This window comes from Molossus molossus, unplaced genomic scaffold (genome assembly GCF_014108415.1).
Source record: "Molossus molossus isolate mMolMol1 unplaced genomic scaffold, mMolMol1.p scaffold_m16_p_3, whole genome shotgun sequence".
NCBI classification, from domain to species: Eukaryota; Metazoa; Chordata; class Mammalia; order Chiroptera; family Molossidae; genus Molossus; species Molossus molossus.
In genome coordinates this window covers 61,863,602-61,887,297 of record NW_023425366.1, presented here as the reverse complement: position 1 = coordinate 61,887,297, position 23,696 = coordinate 61,863,602, and the positions used below count along the sequence as shown (strand labels likewise).

At 38.8% G+C, this 23,696-nt stretch overlaps 1 long non-coding RNA gene across 1 annotated transcript in view; it reads left to right on the top strand.

Moving 5' to 3' along the window:
• The first annotated feature begins 1,173 nt into the window (after window positions 1-1,173).
• LOC118642714 overlaps window positions 1,174-23,696 on the top strand; it is a 35,369-nt gene continuing 12,846 nt past the window's right edge. The window contains exon 1 of the long non-coding RNA XR_004961781.1: window positions 1,174-1,270. This is a non-coding gene — a long non-coding RNA (uncharacterized LOC118642714). The remainder of the gene's footprint in view (window positions 1,271-23,696) is intronic.

Here is a 23,696-nt window from a genome sequence, read left to right as displayed (position 1 = left end):
GTGACCTGTTCCCAGTGTGAATGATAGGCAAGTACCTTCCCTATGTCACCCCAGCTTTACTGGGTAGAGGTCTATCTCCTCTCCGTTGGACACCTGGGGAGTGTAAAGTTGTAGCTTCCTGGCAAAGCTGCCCAGATAACATGCCTGTAATATTTGGCCTTCCCTTTGCTCCTTTCCTGTTATTCATAACTAGGTTAATTACAATGTATCAAAGGATTGTTGTACATAATTAATCATGATTTACTATTTCTAGTTTCAGGTAGAAATGGAATCACTAATATTTCTATGTCAAAATAAGGAAAGTACCATTGTGCCATAGGTTAATTGGATGAGCCAAGTCACATATTTCACAATATGACATGATTCTAATTTCATAGCAGATATAATATATATGGTTAGCTTACAGAATTATTGGAATTTGGGCCAAGAACTGGTGTTTAAAAACGGCTTCCTTCTTTGAGTACAGGTTTTCCTCGAAACATTATTCCCCTTACGATTGTAATCAACCATAAACATTTTACGTGACCAACATTTGCTAAGCACTAGAGAGTCAAAGAAATATGAGTCATGATCCCTTCCCTCAAAAAGATTTTTCTAGTTGTGTAGTAAACATCGCATATATTAGAGTGAAGTAGAGCTGAGGGCCAAAGCAGGGCTTGAGACAGCAAGCCCACAGCACTGGGAGGACGGTGGTGCCTGTGGATGGGCTGAGTGTCCCCGTCACCAGAGGCAATGCGATCCCCCTGCGTTCTTGAGTTTGTTATGCACAGTGTGTCCATGGGTCACAAGCACCAACATCACCTAGGAGATTGTTAGAAATTCAGACTCTCAGGCCCTGCCCTGAATCTATTGAATCACAATCTCCATGAATAAAATCCCCAGGGGATTTGCAAGCACAGTGAAGTCTGAGAAACACTGCATAGAGGGTATGAAGGAAGAAAGATTCTAAAACTCCTTTTTTTCCCAAAAAATTTCCCCCTGGATTGGCTATCTCTGAAGCTTTAATGACAGCCTTCATATATGCACATATTTCTGAGTTTGCGAGCAATATTTGAAGAAATGTTAAAGTTCCATGTGCAGGATGACTCTGTAAAACAGGCACTCTACAATCTCATTCCCAGAGAACGTTCATGAATTCTCCCTTCATCATCCCCAATGTCACTACAAGGATGTGTGGGAAAGAAGAGGGAGCGCCTGACAGAAGTCCTGGCTTTACATCTCGGGTTGGTCACTAAGCAGCAGTGTTGCCTGAAACACATAATTATTCCAGGTAATATTTTCTTATCTATAAAAGGATATTGAATGATCATTAAGTCTTTGTTCAGCTCTGAAACTTAATAATTTAATTTTAGGTGATCATACATTACAAGATAAAAAGAATGAGACTAACACTCCTTAGCCTTGTGCAGTTTTTCAGAGAGAAGCATGTTGAAGAATTGGTGTTGCGTGTGGAGTGTGCATGAAAACAGATTGTTGTTGGGTTAAAAACAAGAAAATCCTGAGATTCCTTAGAGTGTGTTGTTATTTAAATGAACTCTTTGCTTACTTTAAAACACAAAACAGATTTTTTACCTTCAACATCCAACTTTGAAATACTGTACATATTTCTTTTATAAGCTAAACATCTTTGGTATGGCTCAAATAAAATAGAATACCAGTGAACTCAATCTTGCCCTTTATACTTATTTTCTTATTTATATTTTGGCCTAATTTCCTCCAACTTTCTTTTTTATTTAAAGTTGTATTATTTTGAGGACTAGTAGCTTCTTATCAAATGCCTTGCCTTCAAAAATCCATAAGTACAATATTATTGAGTGTCTCTTAGGGGCAAGGTAATACTAATTTCCATGGGACATTCAATGGAAAACAAGTCCTTGGTGTTAACATGTTGGAATACCAGAGTAGTGTAATTGAGGTTATAAATTCAAGTGCTATTTATTGAGGAAACTTTGCCCACCTATCAGGTACTATGTACAGTAGGTATATGGTCCCATGTATGACCTCATTTAATCCTCATGACAATGGTATGTAGATATTATTATTTCTGTTTAACAGAGGAAATACCTGAGGTTTAGGGAATTAAGTTACTTACCTAAGGCTGTTCAGCTTCTAATTCAAAGCCCAGTACATCATACTTATGCCACATTGGAAAGCTTTTCTGACCTTAAAAGAGATATTTAAAAAAAAAAAACAAAGTATTAAACAAACAAACAAACAAACAAAAAAAGCTACTGTAGTGATCTAGCAAATAGGCAATAAAAGCTTAAACTGTTAGCCTTGTAATTAGCTAGTATTAATATTAATAATAGTAAAAGAGCAAAGGGAAGGCCAGACATTATAAGCATGGCCATCTGGGCAGCTTCACCAGGAAACTGGTTTTACACTCCCCAGGGAACCACCAGTCCATTCCTTGCAGACCCCTGGGGAGAGACTGGACAAAGGGAAGATGGGTGTATACACAGTGAAGTTGAGGTGACTAGGGAAGGAGCTTGCCTGTCAGTCTCGCCTGGAACAAAGATAACTGGCTAGGGGGTGAAGCATGAAATTTGGGCATACATAATCTGCTGACAAAGGAACTGTCTCTCTCTTGTTCCTCTTGCTTCGCTCCTGCTTCCTTGCACTTGCCTGTGCTCTCTCCATACCCTTGTGGCCCTAGATGCTACATAGCCCATGGCCATGTGGACCCACACACAGTGGACTGCAGCTGGGAACAGAAGCTAAGCTGGCCTGATGCTGGGCTGGGCTGTGCAAGTATGGAGCAGAGACCCTGAACACTGGCTTTAATCCTAGCTCTGCTAGAGACAAATTGGGATTGTTTTTTCTTGGTGAGATGAAGGGAGATGAGACATTGGAAACTCAAGGGTTTAATTCCATGCAAATAAATACCACTCATTCTTCTGTGTGTGTCTCAGAAAATTCCCTTTCTCATGACATTGCAAGAAGCCCACTTTCACTGGCAACAGGTTGGGACATGGAGAAACCCCACTGATAACAGAACCATGGTGTTATGGGTTGAATTGTGTACCCCCAAAAAGATATATTAAATTCCTAACTCCCAGTACCTCAGGATGTGACCTTGTTTGGAAATAGGGTCATTGCCAATGTAATGAATTAACATAAGGTCTTACAGGAGTAGGGTGGGCTCATAATCCGATATGTGATGTCCTTATAAGAAGATGGTCGTGTGAACAGAGACACACGGGGAGAACAAAATGCTACAAGGAAGGCAGAGATTAGAGTGATGCATCTACAATCCAGAGAACACTAAGGACTGTCAGAAAACTGCCAGAAGCCAGGGAAAGTCAGGAAGGATTCTCCTACAGCTTCCAGAGGGAGCACGGCCCTGCCAACACCTTGATTTCAGGCTTCCAGCTTCCAAAACTGTGGAACAATACATCTCTGTTGTTTGAAGCCCCCAAGTTTGTGGTACTTTATTACAAACAACCTAGGGAACTAAAACAAATGACAATAAAAAATGGACACAAACAGAGAGACATGCATATAAGCTACAGTGAAACAAGAAAGCGTGGACGATTATGCAGGCAGTCAATACACAGTACAAAGGCAAGCCAAAACAATTCAGTAATTTTCAACTTGGGAGACAACAGAATACAGTGCTGTCTTAAAAAACTGGAAGTTAAGAGATTTTAAGACTGAAGAATAGAAATAGAGTGGAGAAAGTGTCTGTAAATAATCATATCAGGGAACACTTCTTAAGGAAAGAGAATTAATAAAACACTTTAAAAAGAGAAGTTGTGAAGACTAGAATTTTTGTAAAAAATATATAAGATCAGATTGATAAAAACCATAATATATTGAATGCTTTATGTTCAAGATACCTTAGAGATGCTATTACCAATCTTTACAGCAGCTACATAAGGCGCGTTAAAGAGGATAACTCCACCTATTCACCTCCCCTCTAAAGTAGCAGCTGAAGCTAGGAGGAGGAGGATGCTTAGTCAGCAGAAATTCCTAGGCCCTCTTACAAGTAGGTAGGATTTTTTATGGTATTGACATGTTCTCACTGAGAGAATGTGAACAGAATAAAGTGCACTACTTTCAGGCTGGGCTTTGAAGAAGCAGGTGTATTTCTTCCACGTCTGTCTTTCTTATTTTGCTAGCTAGATGCAGATAGACTATAAAGTTCCAGGGCTGGGGTTGACAAGCTAAGTAAGGTCCATAGACCAAATCTGTCCTGATGCCTTTTTTGTCAAGAACTTTGTTAACTCAGCCACACCCATTCATTTACATATTGCCTAAGGCCACTCTGTGCTACAACATCTGAGTTGCAATAGAGACATTGTGAATCGCAAAACCTCAAATATTTAGTATCTACCTCTTTACAGAAAAAAAATTACCAACCCCTATTTTAGAACTGAGCAAAGTCAAAGTCTGGAAGAAGCCTGGGTCCTCAATACTGAGAGAGTTGCCACAAACCTGAACCCAGATTTCCCAGACTATTATATGAGCCCAGAAAAAATAAACAACAACCAAAAAACCCTGTTATATTTTAAATATTAAATTTCAGAGTTTATTTGTAACAACAGTTTATCCTATGTTTACTCATGCATCTAATTACAAATGGAAAATAAATAAGTCACAGGAGTAAGTCACTTGGTCAAGAATTTATTAGTAAGTGAAAAGGACAGGATTTGAATGCAGGTATGGGTAACTAAAATCTGTCCTGTATTTCTGAGTCAAGAGTGATCATTTTGCCCTGGCTGGTGTGGCTCAGTTGGTTGGAGTGATGTCTTGTATATCAAAAGTTGTTGGGTTTGATTCCTGGTCAGGGCACACACTCAGGTTGTGGGGGTTAGATCCCCTGTTGGGGCTCGTGTGGGAGGCAACTGATCGATTTTTGTCTGTCACATCAATGTTGTATGAATATATCACATTTTGTTTATTCAGTTTTTAGCTTAAAAATAATGTTTCTATGAACATTTGTGTACAAGTGTTTTTGTTTTTGTTTTTTTTTAAATCTTCATCCAAGGATATTTTTCCATTTTATCTTCAGATAGAGTGGAAGGGGGGGAGAGAGAGAGACAGAGAGAGAGACAGAGAGAGGAAGAGTGAGAGAGAAAGAGAGAGAGTGATTTATAGATTGGTTGCCTTCCAAATGACCCTGACCTGGGCCGGGGACCAATCCCCAACTGAGGTACGTGCCCTTGACAGGAATTGAACTGGAGAGACTCTTTGGTCCGAGGGCCAACGCCTTAACTGCTGAATCAAACTGGCCAGGGCAGTGTGTACAAGTTTTTTATGTAAACATACATTTTCATTTCTCTTGAGTATATATTCAAGAGTGGAATTGCTTGATCACATGGCAACTTTATGTTTACCATTTTAAACAACTGCCAAACTGTTTTCTTAAATTTCTGCATCATTTTATAATTCCACCAGCCATTTCTGAGGATTACAATTTCTCCACATCTTTGCCAACAGTTGTTTTGTCTGTCTTTTTTATTTAGCCATTCTTGTAGGTATATAGTGATATCTCATTGTGGTTATAATTTGCATTTCAATAATGACTAATGAGGTTGATTATCTTTTCATTTGCTTACTGCCTATCTGTATATCTTCTTTTGAGAAATGTCTATTCAAATTCATTGCCTATTTTAAATTTGGGTGATTTGTCTTTTTATTGTTGAGTTGTAAGAGTTCTTCATATAGCCTAGATATAAGTCCCTTATCAGATAGACAATATAAAGATCTTTTCCTGGATTCTGTGGGTTTTTTCACTTTTTGATGTCAATTGAATCACAAAAGTTTTTAATTTTGATGTTGCTCAATTTACATATTTTGTCTTTTGTCATTGTGCTTTTGGTATTTTATTCAAGAAACCATTGTTTGATCCAAGGTCACAAAGATGTATACCTATGCTTTCTTCTAAGAGTTTTATAGGTTTAGCTGTTACTTTTAAGCCCAATTTTGACTTCATTATTGTGATGTAGGGCTCCAACTTCACTCTTACATGTAGGTGTCCAATTGTCTCAGCCCTATTTGTTTAAAAGATTTTACCCATTTTTCAACTTTAATGAACATGTATTACCTCTATGATTGAAAACATTAAATGTCAGCCCTGGCCAGTTTGGCTCAGCGGTTAGAGCGTCGGCCTGCGGTCCGGAGAGACCCGGGTTCGGTTCCCGCTAAGGGCACGTACTTCGGTTGCAGTTTGTCCCCGGCCCTGGTTGGTCGTGCGGGTGGCAGCCACTCGATGTGTCCCTTCACATCGATGTTTCTCTCTCTCTCTCCCTCCCACTCTATCTGTACGAAAAATGGAAAAATATCCTCGGGTGAGGATAAAAAAAAAAAAAAAAAAAAAAAGAAAACATTAAATGTCATAAAAATTCTATCAAATGTTTTTCAAAATTAAATTTAAATATTTGTAGGAGGATAGTAGAATATCACAGAAATTGAAGTCAAGATCCTGATTCAAGAAAAATAAGAAAGGCTAAACTATCATGTGCAAAATAGAAGTCAAAGAACTTAAAGAGAAAAGAGAGACAAACGTTTGAGAGAGTAATTTCAAAGACTGAATTTGTTTCATTTAAGGATTAGGTTTATGAATAATGTAGAGATAAAAAGCAGTGAACACGAACTATGCTTTCAAGAAATTTGGTGATAAGAGAGAATCAGAGTTCAAAGAAAAAGAAGAGATGGAAGATCCTCACAGTGTAGAGGAACATGGTTTTTGGAAGAATGGGAGATTTTAGTTAGGAAAAGATTGAGAATGCAGAAAAAAGAATAACTGATGAAAAAGATGTGAATGAAGGCTGTTTAACAGGGCACAGACTTGGTAATAGAGCCATGGTTCATATTTCTTGAGTGTAAGACAGCAAAAAGAAAAAGGTTAAGTGATAAGTTGAGAAACCGAAAAGGCAGAAGGGAAGGAATAGGAAGAGACAAGCAGAGAGGAAGGTATGCAAAGAGAATGGATGGATCAAGGGCAAAAAAGGAAGAGCTTTTTAGTAAATAGAGTCCTCTCCCTGATATGACATTCTGGTGTGATCACTCAGTCCAAGTTTATAAATTTGGTGAGCTGTTGTTGCTGATTCACCTGCACAATAAGGGATAATAAATGGAAGTTTGTCCCACATATATGTATTTTGCTATATATTATGAGAGTTCATCACAACCAACAAAAAAAAATATGGCTCCTCTGAAAACCAAGCCATCTAACAATCCTGAGCCTGCATCGAGGAATAACAACAATCACAGAGGGGTTCAGGTTACTTGGCTCCTTTAAAGAGACAATGCACAGTTTGCCTCAGTATCTACCCCTCCCATATATATGTGGGATAATAATCAATAATTAATAAATGAATAAGCATAGAATGAAAAGCATATATTATGTAAGCAGAGATGATTTTCTGCTAATTCATCTATTAATTATTTAGCTTTACAAAGTTGAAAAGAAATAATGACATATGTTTACTCAATGAAATCTGTAACATGAAAAGCAGGGTGAGGGAGGGCATTGCTTATCAACAAGATTTGGCTTTGTTGTGCTGAGAAATTTAAGGGCATTTTACCTAAGAATTGTAAACCACAGAAGGAAGTTAAGGGGGAGCCAAAATAAACACAAAGATATTTTAAAATTAGAACACTTCTACTTCTTCCCACCTCTTCTCTATGATAATGAGCAAAAAATCAGTTGTGTAATATCCACGATCCTCTAATTCCCTGCAGGCTAACTGGTAGAAATGACTATGGTGGTTTCACATTTCTGAAGATCTAACAAAATAAGTACATTTTCATTTAATATTGCTTGTGAGTGTTGGTTTCAAAGTAAGCCAGTTGCAAGGTTATGAATCATATTTTTTTAATCAATGCAGGTAATGAATGACCCCGATATGTTTAATTTTACAACTATCATTGTAAGACTATAGTACTATTCCCTAAAACTGTTCATCTGTGAACTTGAATAAATCATTAATGCTTTCTCAGTGTGTTTCAAATGTTCACCTCTGAAGTACTTGCAAGGTTTCTTTCCCATCCAATAGCATGTCAGCATTCTAGCCCCTAGAGAAAATGGATTGGGACTTTCCTGCTTTGATTTAATAATGCTTATTTTAAAAAGTGTTTGATGCATTCACACATTTAAATCTGCTTAGGCATAGTGGGTGCTGCCTACATAGTTTTCTTTAGAAAAGTGCGCACACATGAGAAATGTGTCCCACTCCCCCTTCACCCATGCTGTAGAAACAGTCTGGTAAACAGAATGAAATCCTCAGGAGGAGGCAGCAGGATCAGAAACGTGTTAGATTTCTTTCTCTTTGCTTCGGCATCACATTCTCGCTTTGCTGGGTTTTGAGGTCTAACTCTAATGTTACACTCTACTCTGTGGGACCACCCACAAGTTACCTGCTTTATGTGTTGATCTCAAATGTGTCCCCTTTTAAAAATCTTCCATGTGATCAATTTGGGGGAAGTTTAGAAGAAAGGCATTGGATGCCAGCAAACCTTATTTTTCTGAGTATATCCAATTTAGAATCTATATAACACTGGCACGTGAAAACAGGTATTCTGTGTTTAGTCACTTATCCGCATCAAGAACAGGCAGACCTACATTTTCCAGTGAAGCTCTCCCGAAACACATAAATAGCAAGCTGTTCCTTCACATGAATCTTCACAAAACAGTATCAGTAACAATAAAGAAGAAAACCGCTTTAGTATTAAAGGAATGTTTTACAGTTTTTTCTTCAGTTGAGTCTAAAGATAAACATTAAAAAGAGAATTTAAATACACGCATGTACACACGTACGTGGGTACACAAGCCAAAATGTGTTTACTGCCTTCCTCCACACCCACCACTGCCCGGGATGGAGGGGGAGGAGGAAGACCAGAGGACACCAGCTTCATCACGCTTGGTGCTTACAGCAGCTATTCCCCTGGAACTGTCATCATCTCTTTTAACACTTTTTGTTGCAGTGGTGTTTGTTTTTATGTTCCCTCCAGAATATAATTGGATACGTGAACATATTCATGTTGTTATCAGTGTCGTTTGGGGGGCTGAGTGACATGATGTCACTTAATTGCTAGATTTTAAAAATAAGGTTAAATCTTGTCTTTCAACTTTAAATCAGTCGATATCACGAAGACTTCAATCAGCTGGTGCTGATGATTATGATAAGTAAGGAGGAATAATTTGAAATTTCTGAGAGGCCCGGTGTGGTATCTTCACCAAATCTTACTTCAGAGCATGCTGACATTTAAGCATGAGCACTGCCTGAGACCAGGCTTCCCTGGGAATCACTGGCTTTGTCACAGTTGCGTTCCAGTGTCACAGAAATTAGAAGTTCAGTTCTCCAGACTCCTTTCCCTCCTGTCTGTCCTTCCTTCTTTCCTTAACTATCCCTTTCCTCTCTTCCTTTCTTACTAACTTGGGTTTTTATCAATCTAACTTAGGTTAATAGAATCACTAGTTAATAGAGTATTAGTAAATTAATGCAGAATCTTCACCAATATTGTAAAATTAAAGTTCAGATGCTTTCTGAAAATTTTTAAAGAAATCAAAGAGATTATGAAACACTCTTCTTATTTTTAGGGAGATGTTAAGTCTGAAATCTAGAAGTATTTTTCATCTTCCAAAAACTTAAATGAAAACCCTTTTATTCAAAATTCAAATCAAGTCTTGATGTACCTTACGTAGGAACTGCATTTGGATGACTATATTCTAAATATTTTAAAGTGTTTAAACCATTGACTTTTGACATGGAGAAGAGAAATCACTATGCTGTTCGATCAGTAAGAGGCATTTTATGTAATTTAAATTATTAGAATTAGCTGCTGCTAAAGTCATCAGCATTATTTCCTATCAACAACATAGCACCATAGAAAGGTCCTGAGTGTTTGGTCCCCTTCGGCAATAAGAAACAATCACAGGCATGATCCTAAATTGAATTTTACAGTGCAAGAAATTCACTGCTCTAAAAATTTACTAAGAGGGATACCAGCACATCTGCCCCTATAGGAAATGATTTTTGCATAGTAAGTGTTGATCTGCATAACCATATGATCATCGCAAGTGCTGATTACCAAATCTGAATCATCATTACTTAGCAAACTTCTATAAATACACACGGCACCATGTAATATATTCAGCTGTGCTAAATTAATGGCAAAGTCCTTACCCCAAGGAGCTTGGGGGTCTAAACACAAAGAATGACACAAAAGACAAAAATATGGAACACACACTGAGTGGGAGAGATGTTCAATGAAATAAATTCGGCGAAGGATTTTTATGTTTGTGGGAGCAGGGGAATTAAGTATCCATATAAAGTTCGCCTTTCAAATTGCTTTCACTGTAAGTTAAGTGCTGATCTGTAAAAGAACTTCAACATTTTAATGTCTTGACTTCTCAGAAATTTCAGACATACATTTTTTTTCTTTTTAACTGCATTTTTAAAAGTATCTTCACATAAGTATATTTAAATACCATAAAAATCAATGCATCCAATACTCATTATCTCTTTTTCACTGTTGTTTTTTTGTTTTGTTTTTTGTCCTTGAATAAGGTTTTTGCCTTGATTGAAGGCACCATGTACTTCCAGTGATGGCTCAAGAAATTTCAGAAGTACCTTCTCACCATTTTTCTGTCACACCTACCACCAAATCCTGCAGATTAACAAACTGATGCTATCGTCTCCATTTGCTCCTTCTTGGTCCTAATTTAGGTCTTCCTATTTTATTTTAGGCTATTACTGTGGTCCTTAACCATCACCTCCTTAAACTACCCCTAAAGTCACTCTTCTGCATCACATCTTAGCCACTCCTGCCCAAGTCATGGCGGCTCTTACTGTAAAGGTAGCCCCCCCCCCCCCCGGCATTCCTGGTTCTTTACACTCCAAACCACACTCCTCCTTCCATTCTTACTTCCAACCATTCCTACTCACCATACCCTAAAACTGTAAGTTTTGATAATCTAGACACTGTTATAACTGTATCTCTTCTTTGTCCTTATTATTTCAGACCTAGGAAAAAATGTCTTCTCTTACGAAACTTTCTAACGAAGCCCAGGAATAAATGTTGTCCTCCTACATATATGTACCTATATAACATGATAGAATTTGTTTTTGTCTAGTATATCTTGGGTGGCTGCCTCCCCAACGGTAGCGACCACCTTACACCCTCAGGAGCGCCCCGATTTTCCCTTTCTTGTTTAATTGGCACTGTGATGCCTGAAATTGTTTTGTCTGCATTTTCTCCCCTGAGGGGATCAAGCCTCTGGTTAGAGCCAAACTCCAGAAAGGAGAGAGATTCATTGTAGTGATACATTTTTGAGTTCTTTATCAAGCTGTTTCCAAAATTGGATCCATCCATAGACTAATATTTTATGTGAGTTAATTACCTTTCCTTTTTTCTAAAGCCAGAGTTTGGTTTTCTGACACATGCATCCCCCAAATTTTTATTATCTATTTGGATTTTCTAAACTTACAAATATTTTCTCCAGTATACATTGTAAATTCTATGAGGACAGGGAATAGTTAATATCTCCCATGTCACCTCATCCTGTCTAACCCAGCATATTGGCATATTGTGTTATCAGTAATTTAAGCAGATACCATATGATCATGTGTCAGGAATGCTTCCAAAAGAAATACTTCAGGGAGAGAGATTGGACTGCATGACCTGAAGTGCCCCTTCTACCTCATGTCATTTTTTATGACTCTATTAATTTTAAAAGCTCCAACAGTGCTTCATGTTGCAAGTTGACTGTGATGGTGTATACACAGTAAAACAAAAAACGATGTTTCCATTGCCTAGGCCACTCGTAACCAAGTACCACAAACTGGGTAGGTTTAAACAACAGAAGTTTATTATCTCACATTTCTGGACGATGAAAGTCCACAGTCAAAGTATCAGCAGGACCGTACTCCCTCTGAAGGATCCAGGAAAGAACCTGTTCCATGCCTTTCTCAGCTTCTGGTGGGCGGCTGGCAATCTTTGAGTTCCTTGGCTTGTAGCTGTGTAATTCCACAAGCCTTCTCACATGGTGTGTGCTCCCTGTGTGTTCACATGGCTGCCTTCTCATAAGGACACTGGTCATATTGGATTCGGAGCCCACCCTTCTCCAGCATGACCTCATTTTAACTTAGGTGTCTACATCTGCATCAACCGAATTCCCAAATAAGGTCACACTTTGAGGTGGGGGTTAGGACTTCAGCATATCTTATTTTTGGAGGGGGGGTTGAGGGGACACAATTCAACCCCTAACAAATGCCAACAACTAGTGTTTTCTAGGAGTTTAATTAGGGCTCCTTGTTCTAGAGAGAGAAATAGGATAATTAAGACTGAGGGAGAAAGCTAAATGATTTAAGGGAAGCAAAGAAAATACTAGTAATACTCATAAATGAAACTGACACCTGGTGACCAAAGACCATTTTTTAACATGTAATGTTTTGTCTATGATTGGCACTTGCATATGAAAGAAAAATAATCCCAGTGGACACTAGCTCCGTCAGGCGAAAAGCAATTCATGTTAACAACACAACCTCACTGGTGAGGAAATGCTTTTATTCATTTTTGCTCATGAATAAATTAGCTCTTTAAAAAATTCATAAGAGAAAAATATCATGTTAAGTTGTTTTCACTTTTATGGAGGTTATCTGTTTATCCAGATGAGGGCATTATGTAATTTTAATGAATGAAATGTAACAATATATTCTTTGGTTTCATAACAAGATTAAAATTGATTCTGAACATAATACAGATCATCCCTGTTGAAAGGCAAACCCCAAGGCCTTCTCTTCTCTATGGAGGTGTTGTCACAGAACAAATTCACTCATAACACCTGTTTGGAGTCAGGCATATCTGGGTTCAAATCCCACCTGCACCAATATAATTCTTATGTGACATTGGGCAAATTACCAAACCTCACTTTCCTTAACTACAATCTCAAAATATTGTTGTGATGATTGAATTTAGTAAATTCATGCAGGGCACTTATCTCACATATAGCACAATAAATTACTATACTACACTAGAAGAATTTCTATTCAGAAACCTTTGAGTCAGAAACAAATGAGAAACCTAAACCATAATAAAATGTTAGATAAATTATTAGTTATGTAGACTTCTTTTTGTAATTATCTTGTTATATAATCACATGTAGGAGTCATTCAATTTACTGTTTCTGCCACCCAGTGTTAAATACAGACTTATTTGTGAAGCTTAATACACAGGGGCTGGGCACCCAATAATTCAGAGAGAAACAATGAGCTGTTGAACAGTAATGACCTGGATTGACCCTACAGAGACCTAAGCAACCAGGTGATGACTACTCGACCATGCAGTCAATGTTTTCTTCTTGTCTTCCTCTTATGCCCTGGCCACTTCTCCTTTTTCACTAAAGGCTTTTTATTGTCTACTTGTCTGTTATAGGTGGTGTCTCTCAAAAATATTTAACCTTTTTTCTTCTTTTGTTCGACATTTTCTATGAATGATCTATCTTCTCCCATGGTGTCAAAGATCACCCAAGTTCTGATCACCACAAACCTCTGTAGTGAGCCACTTGCTTTTTAGACGTTTCCACCTAGTTATGGAACTCTATAGAATGTGAGCTATGGAAATTTACTCATATTATTTACCACTCTATTCAAGGTTTACCACGGTTCTGTTTCCCAGGCACAGAGTAGGGCTTCAGTAAAGATTGTTTGACTCAGTAAAATGAAAGTATACCACTTTACTGTACACATGTACCACTGGCCATGCTTCCTTCCACTTGCTCCAGCTCTTGCCTAATAGCACAATGGTGACATGTAGCCTAATCCAGAAACTCAGGGAACATATTCAGATCTTTTTTTTACTTTCCACATCCAGTCACTCACTAATTGTGTCAATATCACCCCTTTAAAACACGTCAAATCGGGCCACCTTATATTTGTGCTCAGGCTATCATAATCTATGACTCCAATACTGCATCAGCCCCTGTCTGGTCTTCCTACTGTATCCATTTTTGTGTTTTACCCAGAGGGAATTGGAGTGAAATCCAAACTCTTCTTAATTGTATGCATATCCCCTTGAGAAATTTTCCAGCTTCGTCTCTCAACACTCCCTGCTTTCCACTCGTTTCTCTAATCATGTTAAATGGCTTCCCATGCTGTGCTTACTTTGCCCTTCAATACAACAAACATCCTTAGCCCTTGCCGCAGAAGGCTCCTCCTGCCGACTCCGTGTCTAACCAAGTCTTTCTTAGCCTTTGATCTGAGTTTAGACATCACCCCCTTCAGGAAACTCACCCTGATTTCTCTCAGCTAAGACAAGTTGATGCTGCCCCCTACTCCAGAACCCAGAGCGTACCATTTTGCTGTCATTTAGAATTTAACTCCTGGTACTGCCATTGCTTCTCTCCGCAGGAGATGCTATAGGCGTACTGCATGCCAGGACTGCCTTTCAGTCATTGATATAATTCTAGCACCTAGAACAGTATTTGGCAAATAATCAACACTTAATAAATATTTGTTGAACGAGTGTTATGTAGACACAGTGCAAAGTAGCCTTTGGCCAAAGCAATGATTACAGTATTAGCAAATCTGTGCTATTTTATTTTCCTTCAGAACAGTTCGCTTTGATTTATCTTGAACTGTTATGCAAGCTGTAACTAAAAACGACTGTGCTTGACACTGACTATAAAAATACCACTGTGCAGACTGTGTTTTTAAAAACCAATATTGAAGCTCAAATCATTTATAGTGGTGTCCATATTAAATGCTCTCTACCTACGTTCACTAAGTGTTAAAAGATTTTTTTACATCTTTCGTACAGATTTTTTTTTCCAGATGCTATCATAATAGCTTCCCTGGCTTGGGCCACACTTGGTAAATGCAAACAAATCAGACTGTGTCATAGAATCCACCTGATTCCAGGAGTAAACAGTAGTCCTATGAATCATCCATTGACCCACTCAGCATAAGCAGCCGTGACTCCAAATTGGCTTTTTGCCCCTCCCATTTATTCATTTATTTTTAATTAATTAATTATTTAATTTATTAATTTGTTTTTGTTACAGATGTTTCTCATTTTCCCCCATTAACACCCTCCTCCCCTTCCTCCCCGCCCCATCCCCCGCTTTATTGTCTAGGTTCATTGGTCATGCCTACATGCATGTAAGTTTTGTGGTTTATCTTTTCTCCCCCAACTGCCCCTCCTCTGAGGCTGTTCAGTCTCTACCCCACCTCTATGTCTCGGGGTTAATTTTGTTCAGCAGTTTGTTTAGTTCATTACATTCCACAAATAAATGAGATCTTGTGATAGTTGTCTTTCTCTGCTTGGCTTGTTTTGCTTAGCATAATACTCTCCAAGTTCTTTCATGCCATCTCAAAGGATAAGAGATCTTTCTTTTTTACAGCTGCATAGTACTCCATTGTGTATATGTACACAGATTTTAATCCATTCATCTACTGATGGACATTTGGGTTGTTTCCAGATCTTACCACTGTAAATAGTGCTGCTATGAACACAGGGGTAGGTATATTCTTTCTGATTGGTGTTTCAGGTTTCTTAGGGTATATTCCTAGAAGTGGGATCACTGGGTCAAATGGCAGTTCAATTTTTAATTTTTTGAGGTAATACCATAATGTTTTTCACAGTGGCTGCACCAGCCTGCATTCCCACCAGCAGTGTACTAGAGTCCCCTTTTCTCCACCCACTCGCCAACACTTGTTGTTTGATGATTTGTTGATGGCGGCCATTCTGACAGGTGTGAGGTGATACCTCATTGTTGTTTTAATTTGCATCTCTCTGATGATTAGTGATGTTGAACATTTCTTCATATGTCTCTTGGCCATTTGTATGTCCTGTTTGGAGAGGTGTCTATTTAGTTCCTCTGCCCATTTTTTAATTGGGTTCTTTGTCTTCCTTTTGTTGAGTTGTATGAGCACTCTATATATTTTGGAAATTAACCCCTTTCTGATGCATCATTGGCGATTATGGTCTCCCATATAGTGGGATATACGAAAAACCTACAGCCAACAGCATACTCAATGGGCAAAAACTAAAAGCATTCCCCTTAAGAACGGGAACAAGACAGGGATGCCCACTTTTGCCACTCTTATTTAACACAGTACTGGAAGTCTTAGCCACAGCAATTAGACATGAAGAAAAAATAAAGGGGATCCAAATTTGAAAGGAAGAGGTGAAACTGTCATTATTTGCGGATGACATGATATCGTACATAGAAAACCCTAAAGACTCCATCAAAAATTTACTAGACTTAATAAATGAATTTGGCAAAGTAGCAGGATACAAAATTAACGTCAAGAAATCGACGGCATTCTTATACACCAAAGATGAACTCACAGAAAGAGAAACTAAAAAGACAATTGCATTTACCATTGCAGCAATAAAATTAAGATACCTAGGGATAAACTTGATCAAAGAAGTAAAGGACCTCTTCACAGAAATCTACAGGTCATTGAGAAAATAAATAGAAAAAGATATAAAAAAGTGGAAGCATATACCTTGTTCGTGGATTGGAAGAATTAACATCATTAAAATGTCCATACTACCAAAAGAAATCTATAGATTCAATGCAATCCTCATCAAAACACCAACGACATACTTCACAGAACTAGAAGAAACACTCCAAAAGTTTATATATAACCAAAAAAGACCCCAAATAGCCACAGCAATCTTGAAAAAGAAGAACAAAATGGAGAGATCACATTACCAGAATTCATGTCATATACAAAGCCATTGTAATCAAAACAGCCTGGTACTGGCACAAGAACAGGCAGATAGATCAATGGAACAGAATAGAGAACCCAGAAATGGACCCAAGACAATATGCTCAATTAATATTTGACAAAGGTGGCAAGAGCATACAGTGGAGTCAAGACAGTCTCTTCAATAAGTGGTGTTGGGAAAATTGGACAGCTACTTGCAAAAAATGAAGCTAGAACACAACTTACACCATACACAAGAATAAACTCGCCCTGGCCGGTTTGGCTCAGTGATTAGAGCATCAGCCTGCGGTCCGGAGAGATCCGGGTTCGGTTCCCGCTAAGGGAATGTACCTTGGTTGCAGTTTGTCCCCGGCCCTGGTTGGTTGTGCGGGTGGCAGCCACTCGATGTGTGCCTTTCACATCGATGTTTCCCTCTCTCTCTCTTCCTCTCTCTCCCTCCCACTCTATCTGTACAAAAAATGGAAAAATGTCCTCGGGTGAGGATAAAAAAAAAAAAAGAACTCAAAATGGATAAAAGACTTAAATGTAACTCGTGAATTCATAAAAATTTTAGAAGAAAATGTAGGCAACAAAATCTCAGACATCATATGCAGCAGAATGTTCACTGATATAACACCTAAGACAAGAGAAACAAAGAAAAAAATGAACACATGGGTCTACATCAAACTAAAGACTTCTGCACAGCAAAAGAAACAACTATCTAAACTGGCTTTTATCTGTATAAGAGGAAGTTGGGTCAACCTATAGAGTGCTGCCTACATTTTCTATACTTTAGAAAGTTTCAGATTTGGAAGTATTAAGGTAAGATAATGCATGCCTCGTCATTGTCTCTTTCTTATCCATGTATGATTGTATTTTAAGTTCCTGATACTTCACGCTCGAGGTCAGTTACTCCATCAGCTGTGATCAGACTTTCCTCTCAGATCTATTATTTTCTTAGTCCAAGATCTTGTTCTGATATTACAGTGAACCAAATCCCAAGTATCACTGTGTGTTATTGAAGTTTGAAAATTCTTATATTTTTTCCAAGAGTTGTTCTTAATCTTTATAATGTTCCCATGATCCCATTTTACATATTTCTTTCACTGTAAAAAATAACAACAGGATTGTATTTCAAGTACTCTTGGAAAAGCAGTATGACTACCAATACAGATAGGGCCACAGATGAGAAAGCCTGGTGTCAATGGACTAAATTGCGTTCCCCCCAAATTCATATGTTGAAGCTCTAACAAATGTGACTATATTGAGAGATAAGTTCTTTAAAGAAATAATAAAGTTTGAATGAGGTTAGAAGGGGGGGTCCTAATCAAATGTAACTGGTGTCCATATAAGAAGAGGAGGAGACTCCAGGAATGCATACACACCAAGAAGAAGCTCGTCAAGGCACAGTTAAATGGCAACCATCTGCAATCCAGGCAGAGAGGCCTCCGAAGAAACCAAACCAACCCAGTACCTTGATCTTGGTCTTCCAGCCTCTAGAACTGTGAGAAAATAGATGTTGTTGTTTAAGACTGTCAGTTTGTGGTATTTTGTTATGGAGGACCTGGATTTTCATCCTGGTTTAACGCCTAGAACTGCATGCTGACAGTGAAGATAACTAGCTAAAAATGGCATTGCCTTATTTGTGAAAAGAGGGTCACCAGAAATGCCATCTCTGTGGGATGGTTGTGAGATAAGTCACAAATTACGGCGACGGTGCTGTCTACCTTTTCACAGTGTTACATAATCACTTTTAGTTCTCTTTATCATATTAATGTACTACATAGAAATTTGTATTTTTTTTCTTTAGGTTCAAAGATTTTTTGAGTCATTTTTTAGTAATACCAAATTTTTTATTTTTTATTTTGGGACAATGATGAGAATAGAGAAAAGAGCCTGTGTGTAAGAATCTCACAAAACAAATCCCAGCTTTACCAACTACTACCCATGAAACTTATAGCAAGTTACTTCTCAGAGTCTCAGTTTCTTCCTCTGTAAATTGGGTCTGAAAACAACTAGAGCCCATGGGCTTGCAGGGCTAGATAGGACCCTGGCGCGTGTTTGCACATGTGTGTTGATAGAACTAGTATGTCTCCAACAATATCTGAATCCCTTTTTGCCCAGTGTGTAGGGAACTCTATCCAGACATTCTTGTGTTGCTTTCATTTATTTCCTGGAGAAAAGATAACAACAGCAATGCAAAAGCTAGTGAGGACTTATCATGTGTCAGGCACCATAACAACGGCTTCAACTGAATTAATTTAATTATACAACTCTCCATTATTTTATGCTTATTGTACAAGTCAGAAATCGAAGGCCCACAGTAGGGTTGCCAGATTTAGGATGGCCAAATATGGCATGAGATATACTTATACTAAACATATTCATTGTTTGTTTAAAATTCACATTTAAATAGATAATGCTGTGTTTTTTCTGGTAATGCAGGTTGGAGAGGCTAAGTAACTTGCCTAAATTTACACAGGATCTGGGCTTAAGACCCTTGTACATGACCTACAGAACCCCAATCTTATCAGTGGATTGCTGATTACATAAAATTTTATTTTTGTTTTTATTTCTTCTTATTTTTAAAAAAACTTAAAAATTTTTCTTTATTGTTGAAAGTATTGCAAATGTTGACCCCTCTCCTCCCCGCTCCCCCGCCACCCACTTATTTGAATAGGAAAAAATAATTAAACTGGGAATTATTCTAGATGATAATTGGAATATCTTCATAGATTGTGCTGTTTGTAAACAAGGTCAAGGCAAAGGCTTCAGGAAAATTCCCGTCTCTGAACTGAGAATGCAGGGCCCTAATTAGCTGGGCAATCTGCTTTGACATCAGGAGCAGGACAAAGTTGAAGAGCAAGGTTTCTTTTTTCAGAACTGTTTAAAATCTCTCCTTTTATTCTCTTGCATTGGAAAACATTTCCTGAGTTGGAAAGAATGCTACAGCTGAAATAGCTGTACGTTGGAAAGCGGCTATTACGTGTCTTTGTCGAAGACAGTGCTATGGCTTTGCCAGTGAGCTGCAGTGACTGGAAGCTGGAGCTCTGGCCATGTGCGAGCCGGCAATGAACCCTCGGATCCGACTTTTTCAGCCCTTCACTATGAGTGAAATAGGAGACCTTGAGCTGCAGAAAAACCTAGAGACCTGTTCATTATACCATTAGGACGTGTGCGTATCATTTACACCTCACTGTTCTAGCAAAGAATGGAGCCAAAAAGTAGGCAGAAAAGAACATTTTGTAGGAGAAAAATATTGAATTTAATGAATTTATACATGTATTTTTCCATCATATAAGTATTTATTTATTTATTTATTTATTTATAGAAGACTGGGGAGGGGAGGGCGCGGGGAAGCCTGACAAATAAAGCCAACTGCCTACTGAGCATATTTGTATTTATATAAATGAAAGAGAATAAGGGAATAGCAAAATAAAGCTTAAAATAAAATATAAATAAAAATAATGTGTGGTTGAGATGTTCAAGCCAAAAGTGGGATTGAAAACCATCAGTAATAGATTCTTTGGATGCTCGAACATCATGGGTTTAAAATACAGTAAGAAATGTTTAACTTTTAACTTCAGAGGTAAACGTATTGACATCAAGTAATTTAACTTTAAATATGCTTAGAACAGCTGAGATAGTCCCCAACTTTATGGACTGAATTTCTAAAGTTGTTATTGCTGTTTTGCTTTGTTTGTTTGTTTTACTTAATTGTTTAGATTTTGAAATGTGCTTTACTATGGAAACAAAATTAGAAATTATGGTGACTTTTCCAAGTTAGCCCCAAATGCCTCCTCAATACTTAATATTGCCTGAACTGATTTACTAACCCAATAAAACAAAATTGTTTTGTGTTCAATATGGTCATCCTTAACCACCCTTGTCTTCTTCAGGCCTGTCCTCTTGAAGAACGTCTAACGTGATTTAGCTGTTGTGGCCTTTAGAATGAAATCCAAAGTGCTCACACTGACTTCGGAGGCGCCAGGATCCTGCCCTTCGTGCTCTCCAGCTTCCGCAGCCTCACTTCCTCTCCTTCTCCGCTTTGCTTCCCCCTGGGCCGACTGGCCTTTTAGTGATTCATTACCATCAGGTTTTACCTGCTTCAGGGTATTTGCACCTGTTTTCTTTTCTCTCTGCTTCCTGAACTTTCACATTCCTTTCTTCCTGAGGCCTTTCCTCACTGCACTTGTGGAAAATATTGTAAAGGCAACCACTTTCAAATGGAGTTGGAGCAGCCTTCCCAGAGGAACTGCCCTGTGTGTCTTCCTTAAACCTTCGGACTGTCCCAACTGTGCAAAGTAACCTTTGGAGTGGGCCTAAAGCAGCATTTTATTCCAGAGTTGTTTGGATGGAGAATTAAAGGCATTCTTTAGAATTAGCATCACCATAGTAGCTTATCTACACCTATACAAATTACTTCCTTAGTTTATTAACCATCACAGAAATTCCTTCATTCTATTCATGTACCTGTTCCCTTTCTTTTCTTCCCGAATACCCATTTGCCTTGGCCTCCTAACAAGAACACTATCAGCGAGTCTGCCTGAATCAGTACTTCCCAAATAGTTATTCTTCTATTTTTTTTTATTCTATGTCAAATACACTCTTGCTGCCTCTCACTTTGGCCTTTTATTTTTATGTTAACACTCTATATAAAGATGTACCCCCATTATTCTTTATACTGCAGATGGTTTGTTTCTTTCCAAATACTTATCCATGTATTACTTACCCTCCAATTGGACTAGAAACTTGGTGTAGGCCAGCCCCTTCTCTGTATGATTACCTGGGACTCCCAGGACTGAGCATCATCTGTGCCATGTAGTGGGTGCTAAATTGATATTTGTTGAATGAATGAATGAATGAATGAATGAATGAATGACTTTGTGTGTGCTTCCTGCTAAACTAACCATAGCAGTTGAAGCAGGACTCTGAATTCCTTTGCCCACAAGCCAGGGAATCAATCCGCCTGAAAAACGTGGGCCAGTGTTTGGAGGAGATTCCAAACATTGTGGAGCTTTAGGTTGTAAAGAGTACGGGACAGTATTTCTGAATGATCCCCACAGATGCCAGGTAACAGAGGATGGGTCAGGTAATTAAAATTAAAATAACTGAGACTATTTTTTCTGTGACAAATAGAATGCATCGGAGGCACTGTTTACATCTGGAAAGATCGGTTTCACGACTACTGGAGTCCTGGAGAGGGCTGGTAGCATTTTGACTAGGTGTTTGGTATTGTTAGCTGAAAGGGGACTGGGCTGGAGCAGGTCCGCCTCATTGGCCAGTGGTAGTGTGTGGGCTCTTGACTTCATGCAGAAAAGAGTTCACACCATAAGTTCGGGTGATTTTGAGAGCACGTTTATTAAAGCTGGGGACAGTGAAACAAGGAGGGGCTTAGGATAGAAGCAGCAGCAAGAGAGTCCAGGCAGGGCTGCTGTGGGCTCCCGGGAAAGTCAGAGAAGAGGGTCCTTGGAGACAAGTTCCAGGGTGAGCCTGGAACGAGCTGCCACTGCCCATTGCTTTCCTGTTGCAAGTATCGTGGGACCTTCAGAATTTAGGAGAAGGAAAATTCACTCAATGAGGAGATTCAAGTGGCCCTGGCTGGTTTGGCTCAGCAATTAGAGTGTCGGCCTATGGACCCAAGAGTTGTGGGTTCAATTCTGGTCAAGGGCACATACCTTGGTTGCAGTTTGATCCCTGGCCCCTGGTCAATGGTAAAAATATCCTCAGGTGAAGATTAAAAAATAAAAGAGAGAAAAAGATTCAAGTGGGCATGCCCTAAGGCGGGTATGCACTGGCTTCGGTGTCCTGAGGGGTTTTATCTTCTTCCCAAAGGTGGCAGTTTTAGGAGAGGTGTCAGGGAAGATCTCAATAGACTATTCATCAGCATTTCAAGGTGTGCCCTTTAGGATCCTGTTCTCCACTGTTTGGTCAGTGCCAGGGAGTCTGTAGTTGTTGCAGCTGGTCCTGGCTTTGCTTGCCTGATTTTGCTGCTTTTCTGGTCCTGGAGCTGAAATACAACTGAGGCCAAGATGTTATCTCTAGGGAGGAAAGGTCAGGGGAGGGTCTGAACTGCATGACCAGTGGTATGCCGTGGGAGGAAAGGCCAACCTGGGGGTAAAGTCTGGCATCAGTTTTGCCTATTGCTAGCCCCTCACCCTCACCCCAGTCTTTCACCCTGGTGACCTTCTGTATCTGGCTGTAAACTGCAGGGCCAGGTCAGTCGTCTGTCTCACTTTCCCCATTCCACTTGCCGAGGAAGTTTTCTAGCTTCTTCTTATCTTGCCTCAGTGGTGGAGATTGAGAAGTTAACAGATTCCAGAGTTGTTCAAAGAGTTAAACCAGTTCTCAAACTTCAGCATGCATTATGATTTCTGGGCCTTAAAGTCAGTTTTAAATTTAGATCTAGATTGAGCCCTGAGAACGTACATCTCTAACAAGTTTCCAGATGATGTTTATGCTGCTGGCCAGGAGACTACACTTTAAGAAGCACTACTTCAAATTCACAGGATTTACAATAGATTCAATGTTAGGAATGAAGGCTAGCGTAGTAAAAATAATGACTTCTGGGTTTCTGGCTGGAACCATGTTGGTGTCATTTACTGGGACAGGGGAACTGGAATTTTAGAGGAGGCATCTGTGAGTCCTTGTTTATCTGATGAGTTTAATGTTCATTTAAGGCCCACAAGAGAAAATATTGATAGGGTGATGGATATATGTGCCTGAAATTCAGAAGAGTGCTCTGAAATAAAGGTATTAATTTTAGAGTCCTCAGTGTATTGAGGGACTTAATATTGTAGATGGGGACAAGTTTACTGAATGGGGACTTAGGACCCACTCTGAGGAACTCCAAAATTAAGTATCTGCATACAAGAGAATTAGTTCACAATGGAAACTGAAAAAGTATTTAAAAAGTATAAGGAAAAAAGAACAGTGAGGGGTTCCAGAAACCAAGGGTATATACGCAGTAGTAGAAACACCCCTGGTTCTTTGTGTATGTGTGTGGTCTTTAATTTCAAGGTGATTTCGACA